At 44.9% G+C, this 4,704-nt stretch overlaps 1 long non-coding RNA gene across 2 annotated transcripts; it reads left to right on the top strand.

Annotated features, from left to right (window-relative positions):
* The first annotated feature begins 1,948 nt into the window (after positions 1-1,948).
* Positions 1,949-3,513, top strand: LOC120441242. 2 transcript variants are annotated; one of them, XR_005613908.1, is made up of 4 exons: positions 1,949-2,255; positions 2,520-2,703; positions 2,840-2,896; positions 3,032-3,513. It is a non-coding gene; the product is annotated as an uncharacterized LOC120441242 (long non-coding RNA). The 2 variants fall into 2 exon arrangements; XR_005613910.1 differs by lacking the exon at positions 2,840-2,896.
* Positions 3,514-4,704: the final 1,191 nt, after the last annotated feature.

Below are 4,704 nucleotides of genomic sequence, written 5' to 3'. Positions count from 1 at the left end.
AGTGTGTAGTCAATAGTTTTGTTGTGTGTGTCAGAACAATGAGGCGAGTACTGAATGTTACAAGTGTTACAGGAGTGATACATCTGTTGTCAGGCCTGCAGGTATCGGGCTGTTGTTCTCCTTTATCTCATAGTGGACAGAAAATATTTTTTGGAGTGGCATCAGATTTGATGCAGAACAGCTGATTGTTCTGTAAATAGTTTGAAATGCTTATTTAAAAATGCCTTGGCTGCATTTTAAAAAAATAGCTGCAAAAATCTTTGTTGTTTGCCAAACTGAGTTACTTTTTTGAAGTAGTAACTATATAATTAATTGCCCAACATTGGTCATTATATACTATATTTTGCAGAGAGTTACAGGACTCTCTCCCAGACCACAGACTCATAATACAAGTCAGAGCTTTTTTTTAAAAAAGAAAGAAAGTTGTGTTTTCAAAATTGGAGTTCAAGTTATTTTTACTTCCAATAGTGTTAACATACTACACAGGTCAATGACTAGATTTTTTTACATTTTCATTGTAAGTGGGCTAAAGCAGTTAATTAAAGTAGTCTAACATAAATGTAAATGCTGTAATTTGATTATTTTAATAAACAATGTAACTTGGATGGATTAGATGCCGGTAGCGACCGCAGTGCACACGCCTGATGTCGCTCACAGTGGTCCAAGGGATCGCTCAGGGAGTTTGTGTGTTCGCTCAGGCACGTGAAAAATTAGAGGAACATTGGTCACCACGTCCACATAATAAACTCCACAGGCATGAAAACTGAGAATTCAGTAGACTAGACATTGCTGCCTCTCACGGTGAAAGAATTTTGTCAATACGACGTGTACTTTTCATTTGGGAAGGATTTGTTTCGGGCTAACTTCTCTGTTCATTTTAAGCAGCAAAAGTGAGGTGCATGTCTGTGTGCTATGGAGCCATTGGGTGCAGTCACTATAGCAACCAGGCTCACACCTGCCTGCCTAACGAGCTCTGTCTCACTGTGCCAAGATTCATCGTAGACTAGTCCACACGTACACGGGTATTTCTGAAAACGGAGATTTTTCGTTTTAAAAAAATCCGTCCACACCTAAACACCAAAAAGCGGAAAACGCTGCTAGGAACATGCCAAAGCAACAGGTGGCGATATATTCCTAACCGTGTAGAAATGTTGGCCAATCAGAAGTCTAGATGCCTGGGTGGGAAAGAGTAAACAAAGATGGCGCATAGAAGCAGAACTGAGTGCTATGTGTGGAGGACAGTAACTGTGTGTGTATGTAAGCATTTAAACACTGCAGAGAGTAAAATTAACAGTAACAGTATTTTGTCTAAGTCCGCCATTGTAGAAATTAATTTCACCGAAACAATAACCTGGCGCACAGTGTAACGTCAAAAATTCGCACACCTTTGAACCTGCGTTTTCTCCGTTTTCCTCGTCCACACGTAAACACAAAACGGAGTCTTTAAAAATCTCCACCCAGGCAGGAATTTTTAAAATCTCCGTTTTCAGTGACCGAAAACGCCGTTTAGGTATGGACGAAAGGTGCAAACGCATAGAAAAATCTCCGTTTTCAAAAATACCCGTGCGTGAGGACGTAGCCTCAGTCAAGTGATGCAGTCATGTGACCAATTAAACTACAATGGCGGAGGGCATTATACAGCAGTTGTTTTGTTTGCGCTCAATTGTGACAGCCCTATTGAAGATTAATATCAGTTTGTACATGCTCCAGATAGCTTTTCTTCAAATTCTTTAATTCTCAATCGCTTTTGTAACTTTGTACTTTTGTGTTACTCGCAGCAACAACTCCACCTCATTGTTAGTCCATTTAAAAAAACTGGTTGCTTTTCCTCGACATTTTGCTGCGACGTTTCAAAGAGCCGGAAAGTAAATAAACGGCAGACAGAAATGAGGCAGGTCGAATCGTCTTGCGTTTCACGCATGCGCAGTGCTGGAACGTAGCGTTTTCGGCCGTTTCAATGTGGACGCACAACTCTGTGAAAACGACTGAAAACGATAGTGTGGACACGGAGCGTTTTCAGACAAAAACGCCGTTTTCAAATTTATCCGGGCTAGTGTGGACGTAAGATCACAGGCTGTTCTATTGACATCACCAGTCCTCACACTTCAAAGCACAAAGCGTGTAATGTCATAGTAACGCATTCTGCGATAGGAGGTCATATATAGGAGTGAACCTGACATTCATACAGCGTGAACTGGCTGCCTGCCCTCACGTCTGCAGTGCTGCCGTCTCCTGTAACCCTGCATATTACCAAGGTTTGTTTTTCTTTCTTTTTATGATGTTCTTGTAGTTTGTGTCCTCAGGTTTTTGTCCTTGAGGTTTGAATATATATGTGTGTGTGTGTGTGTGTACATATGTATTATATATATATATATTTATATGTACATATATAAATATATATTTAATTTCCTCATGTGCTTGATAACCATTTTTTCTCTCTCTTTGTTTCTCTTCTGTTGTTGTTGTGAGTGTGTGTCTGTGTGAGTGATGGTATTTATTGTTTTGTGTCTTTCAAACAGTTGCCTTTCCCCACCTGTATCCAGTCATCACACTTCAAAGCACAAAGCGTGTGATGTCACAGTAACGCATTCTGTGATAGGAGGTCATATATAGGAGTGAACCTGACACTCACACAGCCTGAACTGGCTGCCTGTCCTCACGTCTGCAGTGCTGCCATCTCCTGTAACCCTGCATGTTTCTAAGGTTAGTTTTCTCCGTTTTTATGTTGTTCTTGAGCTTGACAATCACCTTTTCTCTCTCTCTTTCTTTCTCTTCTGCTGGTTTGAGTATGTGTGGCTGTGTCAGTGTTTGTGCATATTGTTTTGTCTGTTTCAAACAGCTGCCTATCCTCACCTGTGCAGTGCTGCTGTCTCCGGTTACCCTGAAAGTTTCTAAGGTTAATTTTCTCATTGTAGTTTTTGTCCTCAGATGAGGTGCTTGAAAAGCACTTTTTCTCTCTCTTTGTTTCTCTTCTGTTGTTGTGTGTGTCTGTGTGAGTGATGGTATTTATTGTTTTTTCTCTTTCACACAGTTGCATATCCCCACCTGTATAGGAGTGAAATTGACGCTCACACACCCTGAACTGGCTACCTGTCCTCACCTGTGCAGTGCTACCGTCTCCTGTCACCCTGCATGTATCCAACTTTAGTTTTCTCCGTTTTTATGATGTTCTCGTAATTTTTATCCTCAGATGAGGTTTGAAGTGTCTGTGTGGTGCAGCTGGCCTGGTCTGTCTCTATACAGTCGAGGCTGCACCCACCTATAAAAAGGTGGAGGCTCACCAGGACATGCACACCTCACAAGTTCCTGGCTCTCTCGGCTCGGTTGAAGACGGGTTTCTTCGAGAAGGGAGGGCAATGAGGCACAGTCCCCCGCCCCCCGACGCCCCTCGCGATGCCCCTCCTTCTTCGACTAACCCGCTGCAGAGGAGCCGTGAGAGCCAGGAACTTGTGAGTTTTGTATGTCCACTCAGGCATCATTCATACCTGGTCTGTAGGAAGTTCCTGTCAGAAGGAGGGGGCACCGCGAGGCGTCCAGGGGCGGAAGGCGGTGCCTTAGTGCCTCCCTCCTTCTGACATTGTAAAAGAACCCTAACTGTATTTTTTTTTAATAGTAATATAGATGTATATGTGTGTTTTATGTCCTCAGATGAGGTTTGAAGTGTCTGTGTGGTGCAGCTGGCCTGGTCTGTCTCTATACAGTCGAGGCTGCACCCACCTATAAAAAGGTGGAGGCTCACCAGGACATGCACACCTCACAAGTTCCTGGCTCTCTCGGCTCGGTTGAAGACGGGTTTCTTCGAGAAGGGGAGGGCAGTGAGGCACAGTCCCCCGCCCCCCGACGCCCCTCGCGATGCCCCTCCTTCTTCGACTAACCCGCTGCAGAGGAGCCGTGAGAGCCAGGAACTTGTGAGTTTTGTATGTTCACTCAGGCATCATTCACACCTGGTCTGTAGGAAGTTCCTGTCAGAAGGAGGGAGGCACCGCGAGGGCGTCCAGGGGCGGAAGGCGGTGCCTTAGTGCCTCCCTCCTTCTGACATTGTAAAAGAACCCTAACTGTATTGTTTTTTTTAATAGTAATATAGATGTATATGTATATGTGTGTTTGTGTCCTCAGATGAGGTTTGAAGTGTCTGTGTGGTGCAGCTGGCCTGGTCTGTCTCTATACAGTCGAGGCTGCACCCACCTATAAAAGGTGGAGGCTCACCAGGACATGCACACCTCACAAGTTCCTGGCTCTCTGGCTCGGTTGAAGACGGGTTTCTTCGAGAAGGAGGGCAGTGAGGCACAGTCCCCGCCCCGGCGCCCGCGACGCCCTCCTTCTTCGACTAACCCGCTGCAGAGGAGCCGTGAGAGCCAGGAACTTGTGAGTTTTGTATGTCCACTCAGGCATCATTCATACCTGGTCTGTAGGAAGTTCCTGTCAGAAGGAGGGGCACCGCGGAAGGGCGTCCAGGGGCGGAAGGCGGTGCCTTAGTGCCTCCCTCCTTCTGACATTGTAAAAGAACCCTAACTGTATTTTTTTTTTAATAGTAATATAGATGTATATGTATGTGTTTTATGTCCTCAGATGAGGTTTGAAGTGTCTGTGTGGTGCAGCTGGCCTGGTCTGTCTCTATACAGTCGAGGCTGCACCCACCTATAAAAAGGTGGAGGCTCACCAGGACATGCACACCTCACAAGTTCCTGGCTCTCTGCCTCGGTT

This window comes from Oreochromis aureus, linkage group 7 (genome assembly GCF_013358895.1).
Source record: "Oreochromis aureus strain Israel breed Guangdong linkage group 7, ZZ_aureus, whole genome shotgun sequence".
NCBI classification, from domain to species: Eukaryota; Metazoa; Chordata; class Actinopteri; order Cichliformes; family Cichlidae; genus Oreochromis; species Oreochromis aureus.
Note: the sequence above shows the minus strand (reverse complement) of the source record. Positions and strands in the feature narration are given on the sequence as shown.